The sequence below is a fragment of the Thermobia domestica genome, chromosome 10 (assembly GCF_964235325.1).
Source record: "Thermobia domestica chromosome 10, izTheDome1.hap1.1, whole genome shotgun sequence".
NCBI classification, from domain to species: Eukaryota; Metazoa; Arthropoda; class Insecta; order Zygentoma; family Lepismatidae; genus Thermobia; species Thermobia domestica.
This window is the reverse complement of record NC_137463.1, coordinates 30,271,970-30,294,934: the sequence shown is the minus strand read 5'-3', so window position 1 is coordinate 30,294,934 and position 22,965 is coordinate 30,271,970. Positions and strand designations below refer to the sequence as shown.

The window sequence follows — 22,965 nt, the reverse complement described above, 5'->3', positions numbered from 1 at the left end:
CTCTTTCTTGGTGTAGCATTTCTGGCGTCTTCTTCAATAGAACAATTATTATCCACTTCTGCCTTAGATTTATTTACGGATGTCTGCTTGTTCACCTTTACAGGAAGTTTTCCTTCTGAAGTGCCTTTGGACTGAAACTTTTTCATCAATTGCCTTGATGTAAGTTCTCGTGCTTTTCATCTATGTCTTCCTTTTCTGTTGCTTTGGCTCTGAATAATAGCAGAAAAAAAAATGATTTGACAATTTTCCACGGTGTTTGAGGAACTTGATTGTTAGTGCTTCCTGAGGCGCTTGATGGTCCAGGTTGAGGTACAGTGTTTCCGAAACAGGCAAGTTCTTGGCCTGTGGATTGGTGATGTGTGCACCATAGCAACATTGGGTAGTGCAAAAGAGCTTGTTGAGTCATTATTACCAGAAGATGACCTTAACGTGTCTTGAGAATAATTCGGGAGAATAAAGTATCGGGAGAATAATTCTCTGCAACATAAGCGTAATCAGGAATAGCATGTACATCTAGTGGCCACAGTCCACTTGTTTTAAACGCACTTGAAGCAACTCCAACAGTAGCATAAGTATTCCATGCTTTCGTGACCATTTCAGAAAATTTTAATTTGGTAAAATTCCCTGCTGTTATGAACTTCAAGATTGTAGAATTTATATCATCCATGTTATTACAAATTATGTCATACTATTTGTCAAAAAAAAAGTATACTTTAGTTAACATCTGCAAAAGCTCCTCACGTCCATTTCTGTCGTTACTTTAAAAAATATATATATATATATATATATATATATATATATATATATATATATATATATATATATATATTACCACGTTCCAGTGGAGAAAAAGGGACGACATCCAGAAAAATTTATTTCTTTTTTTTATTCAAAAAAATTCTAAAAGGGAGGCATTAAAAAACTTCAGTGAACAATAGAAAGAATACAAAGCAATAACTGTCCTTAACACGGAAGAGAATTCTTCGCAAAACTATTAACAGCCACTGCACAGAAAATCTAACAGTCTTTGAGTGACGTCACAGTCAAAAGAAGCAGAAGAAATAGGTTCTTCAACGGAAATATAACTAAGTGTCCTCATTACAAGATTGATGGAAAGCGGTGACCGAGTTTAGAAATATCAAAAATAATATTTTGGCCAAAGTGGAATAGGATACAGGGCTATGACGTAGTTGGGTCAAAGTTACGGTTTGTAATGTGAAAGAGAATTGAGATGCTTTATAACGACTTGTTTCGATTCATTCGAGGTTCAGTACGATTCAGACCCATACGTGAGCTGGATCTCTCCGCACAGTCTATCGCGCTTCATAACCCGCGAAGACCCATCCGTGGTCTGTAGGGCAAGTAAATAATCAGCTCCGAGACTTATATCACCTAGCTGAATTAACTTTCGGCCAAAGTGTACTTGTGTTGAAGTCACTTTGTGTAATCGCGAATTTTACTCGTCGTTACATTTTGTTATATAGTGTAGGAATGGTTGTAATTATGTAAGTACAATAAGTCATATATTACAAGTATGCATAACTTATTAATTAAGATATTGCAAGATAGAGTTAACTAGGTCTCATTATGACGTTGGCCATGTGTATTCTGGAGTAGAAAGGGAGCTTAATATCGCTTTCTCTCGAAATTCGTCTTCAAGGCGAATGACTCTTTGTATACACTTATAATTACATTGTGTAATGTATATGTTATATATTAATGCTGTCAATCTAGGTTAAAATGCTTTATGTTTTGGACAGCTCGATCCTAGAACCCAGGATCTTTGATACTCTGTACTACCGTTGTTATGTACCCAGGACCTTTGAAATCATCTCTGAAAAGAACTATAATTCATTACAATAAAAGGTATCGAAAGTTCCAAGTTGATTTGTTTTCATTTAATGGATAATTGGTAACTAAATACCTAGGTTATTTCTTAACTATGTTCTTAAAATATACATATATATAATAAAACGACAGAAAGTATATCTAAACATTTTTAGATACCGAAAGTATATAGAATGGCTCCCCGACTTCGAGGTTTAATTTCTTGTTTTATCTTGATAATTAGTTGTGCATACTGCTCAGATTTCATATGATGTTATTTAGTGTAACCTATGTTTATGTGTTGATTTAGCGCTATTCTCTCGTATATTTGATTGTTGTGTTCTCAGTGCATTTTCATTATGGCAAACACGCGTTCCAGTTCTCGTTCACATGCAACTGATTCAGTTATTTTCCCCTCCCTTTCGCTAGAAATTTTCTCTGCTTCTCCCGGCGAAAATGCTGAAAAATTCTTATGTGGGTTCGACAGACTAATACAATTAAATTCTTGGGACAATTCCAGGATAGCAGGTTTGTTTCCCACTTTTTTGTCAGGACCACCTTTGTACTGGTGGACATCGCAAGTGGATGAATTGAAAGCGAAGGAATGGAAGGATATTAGGGATCTCTTTCTTGAACATTTCGGAACAGGTCAGACCACGATGAATGCATTAGAAACATACAGGTCTAGGGTTCAGAAACCTGGAGAACCACTTACTTTCTATATATACGAGAAGAAACATCTCGCCGACAAGTTTAATTCGAAACTTGCATTTAAAGAATTTTATGTTGATTGCGTTTTAGGTATGTCCCCGGAATATTTACATTATTTTTCACAGAAAACATTCGGTAGTTTCGACGCTTTTGTACAGGCCGCATGGACCAGACAAAAGGCTGACATGCTGATGCATAAGAAACTACAGGAACAACCACACAGCTTTCCGAGTAGTTCTCAGAAATCGGTAATCGTCTCTGAACTTCCACGAACTCCCCCTCCCCCTCCCAACACAGATTCATATTCGGAACTGGCAGAAAAACTTGAAAAATTACAGTTGCAATTCAATAGCCAGATGAATACCCGTGCTCAGGTTCATTTTTCTGAACAAGGCAACAGAAATTACGTTTATACTCCTCCAGCCTCTCCCCACCGCACTACTTCACCTACACGATACGACACACGCTCGTACTCCCGATCTCAATCTCCCGTTCACGCGTGTGAGTATCGACACCGGACATGTAGTTCTCCGTGTGCTAGACAGGCATATGCTTGTGCAGCACATTCTTGCGGTACATGTTCCAATGGAACACATTTTGGAACATATTCTGAAAATACTTCTTGCCATTGCAAACATGCCCAAAACTCGCAGGCTCAGTGTACTAACAGTTCCCCACCACCTACGCAAGGTCAACAGAAAGTTACTACACAGAGGCAAGGCAGTACCGCACAGGAAAGCAATGATAAGCCAAACCAAGGGAATGGAAAGAAAAATAAAAACAAAAAACAATACAAGAATAAAAAGGGAAACAACCAGCAATTTCATGCTGCATACATGAATCAGGCACAGTTTCCTCCGGTTTATCCTCCCCCATTCCCATTCTACAGTTACCCTCCCCCTTACCCTTACCCTGCTTATGCCTTACCACCACAGCAGGTAAATCCGGTGATGACCAACCCTAATCCTGCTTCTAGTCCAAAAAACTAGGAGAGGAACGGGAGATTCAATCTCCCCCAGAATCACATACCGATTGTGACAAACTATACGGGACAAATATGGGCTCTGAATTGTTCGCTTCACAATCTACCACAATTAAGTTACCAATGGAACAACAAGGCCAATTGAATTATATCACTGGTACTGTAGGGACAGCAAACGTTAAATTCTTACTCGATTCTGGAGCTGAAGCGAATATTTGTCCATTTTCAGCTTTGCCCGCCCATGCTCGTGTATTTCCTTTACGTACCTCGCTTTACGGCATATCACAGGTGCCGACGGAGCTCACGAAAGCTGCATATTTGACAATACGTTTAAATGGCAAATCGTTCACAGTGTTGTTTAGATTAATTCCTTTGCCCAAATTTCCAATTATTCTTGGTAATGGATTCTTGAAGGAACACAATTGTCAATTGGATTATGTTACTAACACACTTACGCTTGAACATTTTGGTTGCAAACCACCTAAGAAAAATGCTAAGAAACCAAAAATTCACAAACTTTCTACAGTTCTGGCACAGGAAATTGCAAATAATCAACATTTCACGCTCATTTGCAAACAAGCTATTACAATTCCACCCAAATCATGTTGTATAGTGCCTCTCGAATTCTCTCTCGGTATGCCTATTAAAAATTTTCACGTACATACACCTGTAAACAAATTTCTCAAAAAGTGTTTTATGGTACAAGCAGCTGCTTCAGCTGAGAACCCAGCGGTTCCTATAGTGAACACTTCTCGGTTCACAAAACATTTCAAACAGGGAACACCTCTAGCCATAGCGTCACGATTGACGGAAGACAGTGAAACAGTACACGTCAACACAATCAGGCAACTTTACACACCAACCCCTAAGCAGGTGCAAGAAAAAGTTTCAAAACGCATGCAAGAAATTGGCCATCTGATTGACGTCTCGAACTTTAATTTAGGTAAAACATTGACAAATGTACAAAAACAGAAATTACAAAATCTGTTGTCTCAGTACGCCACTGTTTTCAAGTGGAGTAGTAATGACTTCACGGCTATAGATGCTTTTGATGTATCTCTAAATCTTCAATCCAGAGAACCGTTTCAAGCTGTCGCATATACAATTCCTCACAGGCTTCGGCCTCAAGCGAAAGATGAAATTCTTAAACTTCTAGACCAAGGAGTCTTAGAGTATGCCGACAGTCCTGTACGCAACAATGTTTTATTTGTTCCCAAACCAGGTGGACAACAGGTTCGTTGTGTAATGGATCTCAGAAAATTGAATGATAATTGTATCAGTATCAACGATCCAATCATTTCGGTTCAGGATTCTCTCGAAAAACTATCTGACGCCAAATGGATCTGTTCATTGGACTTACATATGTCTTTTTTTCAAGTCACACTTCGCGAAGAAGATCGTCCTTTTACTGCATTCAGTGTACCTAGCTTAGAATTGCCTAGAACACAAATGCAACTACGGAAATTGCCAATGGGATATAAAAATTCCACGATATACTTGCAACGTATATTACGACAAATTTTTGAAGATATAGATTCTTCTCGCGTTGCTTTGTACGTAGATGACATGTATGTAATCGGAAATTCATTTGAAGAAATGCTTCAAACGCTTGAAAAAGTGCTCAAAGCAGCACAGCAATATTCCGTGCTTTTCAATTTAGACAAGTCGCAATTTGGTGTGCATGAAGTAAAATGTTTAGGTTACATTGTGAACAACGGGACAATTCGTCCCAATCCTGATAAACTTGACGCGATTCTCAAAATTGAAAAACCGAAAACTGTCAAACAACTTCGAAGTTGGCTCGCTTCGATAAATTTTTTTCGAAATTTCTTTAAGGATATTTCCCTCAAATTGGCGCCTTTGTACAACGCCCTCAAAGGAAATCCTCGTAAACTTCATTGGGATGACGCTTGTGAGCTTGCGTACCAAGAGATGCGCAAAGCATTGACTTCTCCCCCACTCCTACAAATGTACACAACACGCAATACCGAACACGCTATAGTCTGTGATGCATCTCTGCTTGGCGTCGGCTCGGCATTACTACAGAGAAAAATCGGTGAAAAAGAGTGGAAGGTTGTGATGTATGCTTCCAGCAGGCATCCCCCCAGAAAAAACCCTCCCCCCACGTACGAACTTGAGGTATATGCTGTGTATTTTTCTTTGCAGAAATTTTACAAGTATTTAGTGGGTCAACCGTTTACTGTGTATACAGATAGCACTGCCGTGACAGCCCTGCAAAAGTCTAATCACTTAAGCAGCAAACTTCAGCGTTGGCGTGACTATTTCTCAAATTTTCAATTTCAAATTCAACATATAGCGGGAACTCAGAATGGACTTGCTGATCACATGTCAAGAAATCCTCTCCCCGCCACTGCTGACACATTACAGGACGCAGCTACAGAACTGCATCCACTTCACATGTTGGCACTCGATAAAACTACTGATATTGGTTCACTAGCAGAAAAAAAAATGATTTGACAATTTTCCACGGTGTTTGAGGAACTTGATTGTTAGTGCTTCCTGAGGCGCTTGATGGTCCAGGTTGAGGTACAGTGTTTCCGAAACAGGCAAGTTCTTGGCCTGTGGATTGGTGATGTGTGCACCATAGCAACATTGGGTAGTGCAAAAGAGCTTGTTGAGTCATTATTACCAGAAGATGACCTTAACGTGTCTTGAGAATAATTCGGGAGAATAAAGTATCGGGAGAATAATTCTCTGCAACATAAGCGTAATCAGGAATAGCATGTACATCTAGTGGCCACAGTCCACTTGTTTTAAACGCACTTGAAGCAACTCCAACAGTAGCATAAGTATTCCATGCTTTCGTGACCATTTCAGAAAATTTTAATTTGGTAAAATTCCCTGCTGTTATGAACTTCAAGATTGTAGAATTTATATCATCCATGTTATTACAAATTATGTCATACTATTTGTCAAAAAAAAAGTATACTTTAGTTAACATCTGCAAAAGCTCCTCACGTCCATTTCTGTCGTTACTTTAAAAAAAAAATATATATATATATATATATATATATATATTACCACGTTCCAGTGGAGAAAAAGGGACGACATCCAGAAAAATTTATTTCTTTTTTTTATTCAAAAAAATTCTAAAAGGGAGGCATTAAAAAACTTCAGTGAACAATAGAAAGAATACAAAGCAATAACTGTCCTTAACACGGAAGAGAATTCTTCGCAAAACTATTAACAGCCACTGCACAGAAAATCTAACAGTCTTTGAGTGACGTCACAGTCAAAAGAAGCAGAAGAAATAGGTTCTTCAACGGAAATATAACTAAGTGTCCTCATTACAAGATTGATGGAAAGCGGTGACCGAGTTTAGAAATATCAAAAATAATATTTTGGCCAAAGTGGAATAGGATACAGGGCTATGACGTAGTTGGGTCAAAGTTACGGTTTGTAATGTGAAAGAGAATTGAGATGCTTTATAACGACTTGTTTCGATTCATTCGAGGTTCAGTACGATTCAGACCCATACGTGAGCTGGATCTCTCCGCACAGTCTATCGCGCTTCATAACCCGCGAAGACCCATCCGTGGTCTGTAGGGCAAGTAAATAATCAGCTCCGAGACTTATATCACCTAGCTGAATTAACTTTCGGCCAAAGTGTACTTGTGTTGAAGTCACTTTGTGTAATCGCGAATTTTACTCGTCGTTACATTTTGTTATATAGTGTAGGAATGGTTGTAATTATGTAAGTACAATAAGTCATATATTACAAGTATGCATAACTTATTAATTAAGATATTGCAAGATAGAGTTAACTAGGTCTCATTATGACGTTGGCCATGTGTATTCTGGAGTAGAAAGGGAGCTTAATATCGCTTTCTCTCGAAATTCGTCTTCAAGGCGAATGACTCTTTGTATACACTTATAATTACATTGTGTAATGTATATGTTATATATTAATGCTGTCAATCTAGGTTAAAATGCTTTATGTTTTGGACAGCTCGATCCTAGAACCCAGGATCTTTGATACTCTGTACTACCGTTGTTATGTACCCAGGACCTTTGAAATCATCTCTGAAAAGAACTATAATTCATTACAATAAAAGGTATCGAAAGTTCCAAGTTGATTTGTTTTCATTTAATGGATAATTGGTAACTAAATACCTAGGTTATTTCTTAACTATGTTCTTAAAATATACATATATATAATAAAACGACAGAAAGTATATCTAAACATTTTTAGATACCGAAAGTATATAGAAATATATATGTGCCCATATTAAACTGAATTCAAAAAATCGTATTTCACCGACAATGATATTTTAACGTGTTGTAGTTTGCAACTCTGTTTATAGGAAAGAAGCGTAAAGACGACTGACGTTGTGTTCCTAGACAGAACTGACTATAAATCCAGTAACAAATTATATACAACGCATAGATATCAAATTTTAGCTTATTGTTCATTACCCTGATTTAACTATAGCTCCAAAAAAGCTACATGTTTTTATTCTAGGCACCTGTAAACTTGTCTTTTATTTCACAATAACTGAAACGAACGAACTTGAACAACTCTCTTCAAATTCATGAAACTCCAAACAATGCAACCAACTTCATTGTTTTCCTCTTATGCAATGTATGTGTGCGCTGCGTGAGTTTAAGCTTCTTGCTGCTCGTATTTCCGGACTGCTCATATTACACTGACTTCCCGTATGTCTAACACATCTTTTAAACCATTTCATATTTACATTGGAAAGGGTTCGAAAAAAATCTTCTTGCTGTACTAGCAGACACCCAACCTCCGAATTTCAACATATGCCCGTGAACTTGGCCCCACCTACACTCGCACTAATTTTAAAATAATGCAAAAAAAAATAGTGCTCAATTAGTGCTGACGAACTGTAGTGTTTTAAAAAATTGTGCCGTGAGACAAACGTCAAAAACAAAAGAGATTCTGGCTGGGGCTAGGTTCCCGCTCAACCGCTCAACCGATTGAGATGAAAATCCATACACGAACTTAGTGTTGAATTAGTACTGACGATACCGCATAGAAAGAAAATTAGTGTTGTTATCACAAAGCCGAAAGATATACGAAAATCTTTAATGGCGACGTCATCAAAGAAAAACAATCGATCCCTCATTTTTATGATAAGATGAATAGCACTAATTTTCTTTCTATCGTCAGCACTAACTTCGTGTATGAGTTTCATCTCAATTGGTTGAGTGGATGGGGCTAGCGTGAACCTAGCCCCACCCTGAACGTTTTTGTTTTTTGACGTTTGTGTAACAGCACAAACTGTTTTAACACTACAGGTCGTCAGCACTAACTAGTCACTAATTTTTGGCATATGCTTTTAAATTAGTGCTGGTTTGGGTAGGGCCAGGCCAGGTTCACGGACATTTTCAACATTGGATCCAAACACACCGTTGCATTGTGTAAAGGTGAAATCACTTTTAAAATTTATTCGTAATGCACTCTTAGAAAAGAAATTTCATCACTCAAAATATACACTAGGATGAATTGGAATGCTTCTACGAGAAATTGTCAACTGGCGTCTGGTTAATTTAGAAAAAAAAAGTGTGAAAGCAACAATAAACACTTTCAATACTAGATGTCTCTACTATCAATTTTCTTCTGCAAGAGTCGGTGACATTGATAATGCTTCGCCTATTATTGTATTGACATAGTGGAGAGAGAGAAAGCCCAATGCTATGTTAACGGGTACAATGCGTATGCTTACTTTTGATATAAAGCGTGGTGTTGCCCTTGAGACGAGACGATATGAGAAATAAGGTTTTCTTGTCTCGTAAATTTTGTAGAAGTCTCATTTCGGTTCTCAATGAATCATTTCTCGTCTCGATACTCGGAAAGCGTTTCTCGTCTCGTCTTAAAAATTTTCTACAGAGGCGTATCCAGCCCGGGGCCGGAGCCTAGGCCCTCCAGTTTTTCTAGTGACAAAAATAATTGAAGCTATTACTTATATGTTTTGAAGTTTTATAGTAAACTCATGATATGCCTATCATAGTAGTAGGTTCTGGTTGCTCCCCCCCCCAGTTTTTACCTTCTAGATTGGCTTCTGATTTTCTAGTTTAATTTTGTAAATTCATGTACAAAATTTATGACCTGATTTTTTGCTTGATTTCATAAACAAGTAATCAGAATCCTTCCGCGCAGGGATGAATTCAGGGGTAACCCGGGGGCAATCTCTCCCCCGAAGAAAATTCATTCCCCCAAGAGAAACTCTCAAAATTTCAATCACAAAATGTAGCAATTACTTCACCCAAACTTTCCACTCCCCGAGGAGTTCACATCCCCCCCCCCGGGGGGTGAAAATGTCTGAATTCAACACTGCTTCCGCGTAACGAGAGGTCCACGAATCATATAACAACACTCACACCATAGTTATTCATCGTAATATTGTGTAATAACTCCTCGTAATATTGTGTAGTATAGGATATATTGTGTAATAACTTGGGTATCTTTAGACTTTGACAAGTGCTCTTCATTGTGTCCTATAATTACTTTTATCAATTTATAATTTCTTTTCTTTTTTAACAGTGATTCAGTTCTAAGACTTGGATAAATCCTTAATCGAGTTCCTCACGAGACTCTCGAGAAATGTCTCGTTTCGTCTCGAGTTTTAAAAAAGTAACTTTCTTCTCAACTCGACTCGTTGTTCTCTTCTCGCGGGCAAACACTAGTGAAGGGTTCTGGTTAGGTTGGGATCAGTTCCCGGTGAGAGTTCATGTGGTTTGGATCCCATACTAAGGTGTAAGTTCACATCTCATATAGGGACACGCAACCTCAACAAATAAAATAAAAAATAGATTCCTGGTGGGGACTCATCACTATTGTTTTAACTCAGCGCTGTGAGGCAATAGGGAATCTATTCCAGCTAAAAAGTAGGAATTTCGGTCTGAAAAGCCAAAAAACAACAGTAAAGGAACGATAATATGTTGTCCAGATGTTACCCAACTAAAAGCCATTGGGCCCGGCATAGCCTTTTATAAACTATAACATTAAAGAGATTTGCATTATGCTTCCTAATATTGTAAAAAATGAAATGAAATCTTTGAGTTTTACGTCCCACGTTTATGCCGGTTAGGCTAAAGGAGACGGTGATGATGAGAGATGACTAAAATGGTGGAATGAAGAAAGTGGGAGGAAACGGGAGAGCCCCGAGAAAACCCACGAGCACGGTTTTTGTCCACTACAAAGTTCACTTGGCGGGGTCTGGGATCGAATCCGGGACCCCAAGCACCAGAGGTAAACGCTCTACCACTGAGCCACCGCGCCCCCATCTTCCTAACATTGTCTTTAATGAGTTGCGGAAAAGATATTTTGAGCGAACTTCATTCATAAACGTCAGAGGTAAGAAGAGGGAAACGGGAAAACACGATCTAGTGATTTTTTTCTTAAGATCTTCGTCGGGGAGAGAAATAAATGCCTGTTCACTTGGGATTTTTGTAAAACAAGAAGCAACTTTGCGAGTGGGCGTTCTTAGTTCCACTGATGGCCGTTTTATGCCTCTGGCGTTGCTACCTAGCCCACCTCCTTGCTATCCCAAGCCACTTTTTTCCTCAATGATTAGTTCCTCTTTCAGCCGCACAGTGACAGCACTTGGCACTCCCACTTGTCAAACTGGAGCCATTAAGACTATGTAATAGGGGCTTATTCCCTCCAACTCAATCCTTCGGTTTATTTTTATTTTATCTTTTATTTTTCTATCTTGTATTTATTCATCTACATTGTTTGAAAGCAATAAATAACATGGTATTTGCTTCTTTTAAGGTTCGATTATGATGCAAGAAACAACCTAGATCTGCTACTCAAACCTGATGTTTTCTTCTCTTGGGGAAACAAAGTTGCTTACTTTATTATTATTATTATTATTATTATTATTATTATTATTATTATTATTATTATTATTATTATTATTATTATTATGATAATATCCAGTTTTCTCCAGTTTTCAATTTAATTCTATAATGGGAAACATGACTATTTACTCCGTAAGCTGGTCATTATCATAGATTTAACACGTTAATCCTAAACTTCACAAAACGAAACAATCCTGAAAGGCTGTCAATATGCTAATTAAATCTCATAAACAGTAAAATAACAAGATCACGAAGTAGAAGTTTCAATTTCGTCTGGTAGATGTCAACCACTGGATGATGTTTCCTACCATCTAACGGCGTAATGTGTAATTAACTTTTACTACTGTTGTTTCAATAGTAATAGATAGCCACTGTTGGTTACCGTTGTTCTTTAAGATGTTAACGGTTTTACTTAATTAACGAATTCTACCGAGATAATCACTCTAGTTATCCATTGCAAAAAACAAATAAATAAAAAAAAATCTCTTTAGTTCAAATTACTGCGTAAAATAACGGACGTACGAATGAATGGACGTACTAACACTATAACCTTACGAGGGGCAGTCAAAAATTTCCCGGAATTTCTTGTAACTATTTATTACCACAATATAGGTACACTCAATCAGGTAATCGCCTTCAAATTAGGCTCCTTCAGAAAACACACACACATTCACTTGCTCCTCCGCTCTTGCCATTGCTGGAAACAACGCTGAAAGTCATGTTTTGCTATGTTACGACGTTCAGCCGTCGCCTTAGTTTGGACGTCTTCTACGATGGCATAACGGCTCACAGAAACGAATATTCCCCTCCTCTACCAGCCTCCGTATTCACCGGTTTTAGCACCAACGAATTTCTGCTTCTTCCCCAAGATCAAAAAGGGCCTCAAAGCAACCGTTTTACCAGCGTAGAAGACATCCAAACCAACGCGAAAGTTGAACTTCGGAATATACCAAAACAAAACTTTCAGCGTTATTTCCAGCTTGGTACACTGCAAAAGATACAGAAGCTACTTTTAGACACAGTAGGACACTGTACACATTACCGACATTCTGTGAACACCTCCAGATGACATATAATCATGCCTTGTAGGTACTGTGTTATCTAAGTATGTCCCAGATGTATGTAAAATGTGCGAAATGTATGTCATCACTTTTTTCGAACTGTTTGCCAAGAAGTATTTTAAATATGTCATACTGATACTAGATTCCTGTTTTCGGAGAATGAACGCTTTTGGACACTTTATAAACACACACTTGATATATTTTCCCTTCAACATCTGCACTAAAAATGTTTAAATGCTGTTTTACTTTTTTACAGTGCAGGGCGGTGGAACAAGTGTGTGTGTCATCAAGGAGCATATTTTGAAGGCGATTAATTGAATGTGTAGGCCTACCTATATTATAGTAATAGATAGTTACAACGAAATTCCGGAAACTTTTTGAATGCTCCTCGTATAATTCCCATTTGCATGATTCTAATAATAACCGTTATAAATTAATTAATTAATTAAAATAAAAACAATGCTTTTATAAAATCCCTTAAAAAGGGAAAAAAATATTTTTAGTGAGTATCAAATGAAGAAATGACAGTAAACCTATAAAGCACTGGACACTCTTCCTAAGGTTAAAGGTTAAAGGTTTTTGTGGATATTAGGAACATCACTCTGAGGAAGTGCGTAACACATTTTGGACACCCACAATCATATTTTTACACCGTGTCTTATGTGACAAGTAAGGCAACCCAAAAGCATAAAAAGCATAATGGCATTTTACACATATGGTTGGTACCTTGAACATGGTTCTGGTTGTCTAAGGGTCCAGAAGAAACTAATTTTAAAAGCATAATAAATCATAATTTTAGAAAATAAAGCATAAAGCATAATTTAAAATATATAACATAATTCTTGGAAAATTCTGTTTAACTGCAAGTTTCATATACTAGTATTAACATTTTTTAAAAAGTATTTACAATGCAAAATCTTTGAGAACATAAATGCAACAATGAAAATCTTATTTTTATTTCTGTATATTTTTCGGTGTAATCCTTTGAAATGGAGAAAAGAAGAAAGAAAAAGAACAAGAAAACTTCCCACCAATAATGAATAAACAATAGTTTTCTTCGTGCAGTTATGAATGATGATTCGAAATGTACGTACAAAAAGTGCACAAGAACTTCACACTATATTGTTGTGTACCTCTTGAACTTGAGCACTTTCTGTACTTTTTGGTGACATCTTTTACTTTCCCTTTCTGTTTATATGCACCTCTAAGACGCATACAAGTGATAGAAAAAAACTGACTCGAGTAAAGCATATCTCTTTGCAGTGATTAAGTAGAAAGTTCATTAAATATGAAAGAAACTGGTTGCATGAAATATTAATAAATAGATCAAGATGTTTAGAATATTTAATATATAGTAAATATTATACATTATTCACGATTAATGTAAAACAATGATTGAAATTAACAATACAGCATAATAAAGCATAATTTGGAAAAAATAAAGCATAATTAAACAAAAAAATAAATAAAGCATAATGTGGGTTGCTCTAGTGATAAGTTGTCAACACAATTACGTAATGCATTCTCTGTTTCGATCTCAGATAACTCAAAATACATTTCTTCATAAATTCGCCACTAAACTTATTGCCATTATCACTTATCGTACTATACATACATATTCGTCTCACTTTCTTCTATCCAGTGTTTATGATAACCCAATTCAAGCGATTTTTGGCTTAAAAACTCTTGACCCACCCACCCGCGAATTAATAGCTTGATTAATTTTGCAGTTGAATTTTAAGTTAGAGCGAAAGTTATCTGAAAATATTGTATGATACTGTCATCAGTAATGTCCGGATTTGTATGTAATTACATATTGTTTTCCTTCATATGTAGGTTCGTCAAATCCTTAAATGTTTGTGATTCACACCTGTAGGGTGCTTCAACTCAAGTTTCATATTACATATGTTTACATATTTTGACCAATATTACATATTTCTATGATTTCTACATATTTTTTACATAAAACTCTTTTAACAGTTTGCGTTACTGAAATTTTAATTTAAAATAAAAAAATAAACTCTCCAACTGTGCAAGGCTTGCATCTAGATTCAATTTTGTCATGTCTATCTTTTCGTTCCTTTACCGAAAGAGAAATATCTCTCTGTTTTATTTGTCAAACTATGTTTCGCAGAATTTTCGCCGATGACAAAAGAAATATAAGAAAACACAAGTAAAAATCCTCCCTCCGGGGTACATTAGCAGCGTCCTTTATTCTCAACCCTAGAGGAAGACAGACCACGTACCTGACAGGCTACTGGCCAGGAAATTCCTAAAAATGAAGTCTATTTCATTGTTATCGGAGGTCGGACGAGAAAAAAGATAAAAGCAAATCCTGCAATTGAAGTTAAAACTGTATACTATAGTATTCGCGCCGAGTCGTGAAGCTTGACCTAGATCTACCGATTTCACCACCCAATAGAACGCGAAGGTGTGTTCCATTCGTCAACCTCCACCCATCAGATTTTGTCAGTGTCTTCTCTCGCGCTACACGGAAAACATCTCCCGAGAGTACAGTGTTGTTGGATTGGCGCCAAGTTCCGTTTTGTTAATTGCTTTTTTATTGCGTTATATTTTCGTTGTTACTGTTCGTGTTATTGTTACCATTTTAGAATAATTGTTACACTGGTTAGTGTTGTGGGGTGTTATTATTGGTAATTTTTAAATGCCTTTTTTTAAATATTAATTTACTATGTCTTCAAAGTTTGGCAACATTGTTGGTGTATTTCAGCTGTTTGACGTTTCCCCAAGTGTGCGCTCGGGAAGCGGCTCCACGAATTGTACCGAAGTTTTCTGATGTGTTAGAGCTCAAGCAAAATATTTCTATGATTAGTTTAGAGCCCAAGCTTCACGACTGGGCGCGAGTACTATAGTGTGCTTCCTGGAATTTACTGCAAGAGTTAGTTCCAAGAAGCTGGCGACAATGGCAATATCATAGCAGGTAACCTAAGTTTTCAAAGAACTTCGCTTGTTCAACTGAATGACAGGAGGACAGTACTCTAGTATTGCAGTTGCAAAACGCACGTGCTCTGTATTGACCGTCGAAGTTAGAAATGGTTCCGGTTGTCTCAACTTTATCCGCGAAATTGCGGTCGTGGGTAACTATTGATGATGCGTTTACTACGGACGGTAAAGTGATATTGTGCCAAATGTGTGTTAAACAATTGGATGTTCAATGAAATCTCAGTTAGAACAACATGTACGAAGTGCACTCCATGCAAGAAATAAAAATATGCGAACTGCAAAAAACAAGTACTCTTGACTGCAAAAAACAAGTAATGCATCAAGATACTCCAGTGAGTGATTTTTCAAAGACTTGTGCCAAGCAATGATAGCAGCAAACATTCCTTGGAACAAAGTTCAAGTGTCAAAATACCGTGCTTTTCTGGAGAAGTACTGCGGGTGTCGAATTCCTGACGAATCCACTCTTCGAAAGTGTTATCTCGAAGTTTGTTATAGGGAAGCTATAGATACCATTAGGGCAGAAATAGGTAGTTCATATATTTGGATTTCTATGGACGAAACAACAGAGTTTTGGGACTTTATGTAGCAAATTTAGTGATTGGAAAGTTAAGTGAAGATGCTCCATCTAAATCCTATCTTATTGCGAGTAAATTGCTAGAACGCATGAATCATCCCACGATTGCTCGCTTTGTAAACGATGGTCTTAAAGTGTTGTGGCCGGGAGAAGTTCAGAAAGAAAAAGTCCTCGTTCTCTATACAGACAGTGCAGCGTACATGTTAAAAGCGGCTAGAGCACTTACAGTTTTTTACCCTCACTTAATCCATTTCACCTGTATGGCCCATGCTCTTCAGCGTGTTGCTGAAGAGGTGAGAAACAACTTTTGTGAAGTAAATCAACTAGTTTCTTCCACGAAAAAAAAAATGTTTGTTAAGGCGCCACAACGTGTTCAAGTTTACAGAGATCAATTGCCAGACGTGCCACTTCCTCCGGAGCCTGTGCTAACACAATGGAGTACTTGGACACAGGCAGTACATTTCTACAATGAACATTTTCAAAAAATTAAGCCTGTTGTTCATTCATTTTTCATCGGAGTCTGCTGCGTCAGTTGGCATTGCTCAGAAACTGTTTAATGACTTAAAAATAGCGTGCGATATTGTATATATAGACAGCAATTTTGGTTGGCTACCTACAAGCATTAAAAAGCTAGAGACTGTTGGGCGGCCTCTTCCGGAATCCATGGAAATCATAGAGGGTGCAAAGAGACTGCTGCAAGGTGTGTGTGGAGATGTAAGAGAAAAAGTTCGAAAGAAACTACTGGAAAGAAACTCGGGTTACGACAGCCTATTGGCAGTGTGTGAGATTCTCAGTGGTGAAACAAGAACCCCCCTGAAGATATTTCCTCAACTACATCCCGCTGTTGAAATATGCTCCTGTTACCTCCTGTGATGTGGAGAGATCATTCTCTGCATACAAGAATATTTTATCCGATCGCAGACAAAATTTTACTTCTGATCATTTGGAAACGTACCTTGTAACCCATTGTGCAACAACACACAGTTGAACTACAGGCACATCTTTTGTAAGTACTCATTTCAAATTAAAAATGTTCATTAGTGGAAATATTCTTCAATCTTAGTTCAGCTGGTATTGTTTAAAAGATATAGGACTGCTTTTCCCTGCATGAAATAAATATATATAAATAATACATTGCGTCTTAAGTTGCTTTTAGTATTTAAATTTGTATATTGCGTATAATTCATTTCAAGATTGGGCCGTGGTGACGGATGCGCATTTAGTATAAAAGGTTCTAGATTTGAAACGGGACCACACCACACCACGTGAGATTTCTGACGTACAAATGCCGTATGCATTGCTTTTCTCGGGGCTTTCCTGTTTCTCTCTAGCCGATTCACATCTTCTTTCATTCGCGTCTGATTTCTATTATCCTGAAATCGGTCACGTCAGTCAAGCATTCCACTCAGCTGTTTCAGCTGTTCAAGCATTTCACTTCATTGGGGAACTTGCATTAAGCAGGATAAAATGTAGTAAATTTTCCTTTTTATTTTCGCTAAATGGGAGATGAAATGACTCCAATTTTGTATGAAAAGTCGCTAAAAATTATTTGTATAATCCCATATTTCTCTCTGTGTGTATACATAACAAAACCGTATAAGTAAAAACGTAATTCAATGAATCATACGTAACTAACAGTGATATGTCATTTATATTACAGTACATTAACAACAATTTCATTTTTAGTACATTTTTATTTTATTTTATAATCAATTTCCCTTCAGTAAATTTTCCTTTTTATTTTCATAATTCGTTTAAATATTGCATAGTCATACGCGTGTTAATATTACGTTTTCATAAATATGTAACATATGTAATATTACATATTCTTATATAATATTACATATTTCTTACATTTTTAAGCAATTTTTGTTACATATTTATGTACGTATTTAGGGGGTTGATATTACATAAAAATCCGGGCTCTAGTAATCAGGTTCACGTGTCTCTACAAAACTTCAAAGTTGTACGAAATGAAAGGAAAGGAAATATTTCAGTGTAACGTCCCACGTTTATACCCGTTAGGCTAAGGGAGACGATGATTAAAACAAGTGAATGATGATGGAAGAATTAGTAAAATGAGAATGTAGAGGCAAACAGCAGTACTCCAGAAACCTGACAGACACGATGTTCCCCAAGACAAACTTACTTGACAGGAGAGGAACTAGGGATCCTATGCACTATAGGTAAGCGCTCTGCCACTGAGCCATTATGCTTCCTTTCAAAGTTCTAGTTAGCACAGAAGTGCGTGAAATATAAGTTGCAATATTTTACTCTAACAAACGAAGAAGAAAGGAAAGTATATTGTATTGTCTTTGGATTTATCTGTACAAAACTTCAAAGCTCTAATTAATATTAAAGTGTGTGAAATTGGATTTGACTATAATATTTCACCATATTGATGTCAAATTCTCTTGTGTCTACGGAGAGATTTTTCAAGCTGGAAATCAGGACCTTTAGGAGTGTAGCGAAAGGAATACATTGGTCTCACGAAAGGAGGTGAAAAAATATAAATATAATTAGGATTTAGCAGCAAAGAAAAATATTTGTTTAAAGATTATTTGAATAGACATATTTTTATTTGCATGCTTATTGGCAAATACAGCAAGGAATATTAGACAAATTTTAGAATCTTAAAAATATATATATATATATATATATATATATATATATATATATATATATATATATATAAACAGTAGGAATGAAAGAGATATGAAACTGGAAAGCTGTATATTAGAATACAAGAAAAATAACCGGAGCCTGGTATAATTTCACTTGCTTCACAAGCGATAAGTAGCAATAATAGTGAAAAAAGTTTATCACCAACCGGAAATTAGTTATAGGGATTGCTGGCAAGAGAATGTGACAAAGGAGGGGAACGTGATATAAAGTAAGTTGAGAAATCTTGATCTAGAGCATTAGCAATCTCGGTCAGTGTTGCCAATTAGGAGAAAAGTCGCTAAATCTAGAGAATTTGCCTTCCAGGACAGCGATAAAAAATAAGTTTTCCGATTAATGACTCTTTTAGTGATTTTTAAACGACCCTTTGGCGACTCACTTACAAACCTACCGATTTTTGTGCTACGAATACTTTTCTTTTTGTAATCAAGCACAAGTAGCTCACATTAATTTAGACATTTGTTTTCCTTTTGTTTATTTGACTTGACTTGACTTGACTTGACTTGATTTTGAGTTTAACGTCCCGTTCAGCAGCGAGGCTATATGAGACGTGGACCTACTGATTAACGTGTAATCCGAACCACATGAGCTCCCGTCGGGAATCGAACCCGGACCTCCCACGCCAAAAGCGCGTACGCTAACCGCTTAGCCACGGAGGAGCTCTTTTGTTTATTTGAATCAGCGCAAGCGTCGATGAGCAGGGGAAGTACACAGCGTATATCTCCAGAATCTCACCTTGATTGCTGTTACCTCCTACCCTCTAACGAAGACGAACTCCAACCGTTAATGCCCTTTAGTTAGCAGAGCTTTCGTTTAAAGGCACAAATATTACCGACAGCAAACTGGTTCAGTGCATGTAAGATTTTTTTCTTTGTGAACTTTTACTTTTGCTTGTTTTTTAACCCATTTTTTATTTTGTTGAAGTGAAATTAATAACGAAGTATATATATATGAAGCATATCATGAAGTATATATATATATATGTATGTATATATATATATATATATATATATATATATATATATATATATATATATATATATATATATATATATATATATATATATATATACTTCATGATATGCTTAATATATTTACTTCATTATTAATTTCACTTCAACGAAATCAAAAATGGGAGGGAGAGAGAGAAAGAAAGAAAGGGAGGGTGCAATACGGAATGAATAATATTTTGTAGACATTTTACCCATGGAGCCATTTCACCTCCCGTTTAGCGAGTTTCTCAGTCAACTTTATGGAGACACTGATCTCGGTTTCAGTGCGGAAGATTCGACTTACATTTATATTCAATTCTAAGGAAAGTTTCAGATCTATACGTAATTTAGTTTCGGGGCAGAAAAGAAACGAACTCCAAATTAAGTGTATTACTGCCCTTCACTTCTGGCCTAGTTGCTTAGGCACAAATGTTGATGTTGCCTAGTGGAGTTATCCCTTAATTAAAGTAACTTTAGAAAATATTATACTATACAGTGATACGTTATACTGTGAGGAGAAGGGTTAGGAATTAGACTTCTGGGCTTTCAGCATGTATGGCCATGTTAGCATGTGCGTATGGGAGAACACGTTTCTTAGCGAGTACACTGTCTGGGCAATTAGGGAGGAAGAAAGGAACGGGGAAAGCCTGGGACCATTGTTAGGTACCATCCCGGCATTTGGCTGGTATAAATGAAGAAAACCCAAGAAAATCTGACTTGGGATGGCTGACCTGAAAACCTGTTACACTTTTTCCGCAGAGTCCCCATCGGAAATCGAACCCTGGACCGCTCGTAGCAAAGAACCGGTTACTCGGGGCTACACTCTGAAGAGAAGCGAAACGCCGCGTCACAGGTTCCAGGCATGCTCACAAGGGTGAAGTGTGTCATTAAAAGGTTATGAAACTAAGTGATTTAAGTGAAAGGTCATTGGACTTTTAGATGGCCAAAAAGAATATACGCTACTTAAATGAAATATCAATTAAAACATTGTGTATATTCAGTGTATAAGAATATGATTTAAGCAAGAATCAGAATCATTAAGAAATATTACAAGTGAATATTGGTTCTCTGAGGAATGTATCAGAATAATTTACGTGAGTGGGTTATGAATAGAGCAACCCACATTATGCTTTATTTTTTGTTTAATTATGCTTTATTTTTTTCCAAATTATGCTTTATTATGCTTTATTGTTAATTTCAATCATTGTTTTACATTAATCGTGCATAATGTGTAATATTTGAAATGAAATCTTTGAGTTTTACGTCCCACGGTTATGCCGGTTAGGCTAAAGGAGACGGTGATGATGAGTAATGAATCAAATGGTGGAATGAAGAAAGTGGGAGGAAACGGGAGAACCCCGAGAAAACCCACGCACACGGTGTTTGTCCACCACAAAGTGTGTAATATTTACTATACATTAAATATCCTAAATATTTTGATCTATTTATTAATATTTTATGCAAGCAATTTTTTTCATATTTAATGAACTTTCTACTTAATGCACTGTAAAGAGATGTTCTTCACTCGAGTCAGTTTTTCTATCACTTTTGTACGCCTTAGAGGTGCATATTTACAGAAAGGAACAGTAAAAGATGCCACCAAAAAGTACAGAAAGTGCTCAAGTTCAAGAGGTACAAATAACAATATAGTTTGGAGTTCTTGTGTACTATTCGTTGTTGGCGGGTTTTCTTCTTCTTGTCCTTGTTTCTTTTCTCCACGTCAATAGACCAAAAGTTTACAGAAATAAAAATAAGTTTTTCAAATATTGGTTTTGAAAAATATTAAATACAATATGTTAAGCTTGCAGTTAAATAGAATTTTCCAAGAATTATGTTATATATTTTAAATTATGCTTTATGCTTTATTTTCTAAAATTATGCTTTATTATGCTTTTAAAATTAGTTTCTTCTGGACCCTTAGACAACCACAACCATGTTCAAGGTACCGACCAGATGTCTAAATTGCTATTATGCTTTTTATGCTTTTGGGTTGCCCTAGTTATGAACCTTGGAAAGGGGATAAGTACAACTATAGAATCTAAATCGTTCTCTAGAGAAGAGACTCTTAACCTTTTTGGACTGACGATCAAGGTGACCAGAATTTTCACTTGCGAAAACGGGACGCATACGAATCGGTTACGGGGGGGGGGGATATCTCACTTTCAGATTGCATTTTGGGACTCAGCAGTGTTCTCAATTTACAAAATACACAAATAAGAGTGATAACACACCGTTTCTAACTTTACGTGTACCACACAACAAATAATGGTTCCCGATTGCAAGTTCTACCCAACAATTCTTTTAACTAGTTGAACACTCAGAATTCCCACTTGAACCACGAATACTCAATTCCCATTTGAAAATTCACAAGTTCTAGACACGGCTCAACCTTGGCAACGAGTGTTGGTACGGAAGAGAGCAGAATTTCCATTTACTATTTATATTTTGAATAATAATTACGGGACACCTAGGTCATTTTTACTTAAAAACGGGACATTTAGGCGTCCCGTTCGAGAATCAGAAAAAAACGGGACAACGGTTAGAGAGAAGGGACTGTCCCGGCTAAAACTGGACGTCTGGTCACCTTGCTGACGATACACTTTGCTAAGTGCCCACGACAATACTATACGCTTGTTTGACTTGTTTTATTAATTATAATTTAAGTTATAATAGAGTAAGATTATGAGTTTCTATAAATTAGTAACGTTATGCATTACTGAGCATTGTTGCTGCTGCTGAAGCCGTTGACTGGAAGAATCCCTCTCAAAATCGATTTTAATTCATTATTAAGTGCTTCAGGACTTTTAGATTCTAATATCGCAGTCGCAACAAAACTCTCGACTTGTTATTGCCTGGTCGGTTGCAATAACCGACATATTGCCGTTTTCCCTAACTAACGTTGTAAAGCGTTTGTGTGCATGGTTCCAAGTTTACATTTCATTTCGACTTAATACGTGAACGCGGTTTGTTAATTAAAATAATTAGGTTGGACAAAAGAAGGAACCATTTTTTTAAAAAAATCTTTGCTTTTAAGAATTTTATTTGGGAAAAAAATTAAACAAAAAAGCAAATATTTCAATGCATGTGTATAGATATTCTAGAGGGGGGAGCATATATATTCTAGAGGGGCTCAGCCCTCCCTGAACACGTCTGAATTCAACACTGATGTACTCTCTTTATGACCAAAATAAGTTTTATCATTTTTCGTCAGAATATAGGTGACATTTCTTAAAAAGTACTTACCGGTTTTTCGGTTATAGAATAACACCCGTTTGCTATCACATAAATGTAGTGTCTTGTATTATTGGACATTCTTAAACTTAG

At 36.7% G+C, this 22,965-nt stretch overlaps 1 protein-coding gene across 1 annotated transcript in view; it reads left to right on the top strand.

Annotated features, from left to right (window-relative positions):
* Positions 1-22,965, top strand: part of LOC145662393 (FRAS1-related extracellular matrix protein 2-like) — a 311,481-nt gene that overhangs the window by 207,863 nt on the left and 80,653 nt on the right. The window lies entirely within an intron of this gene.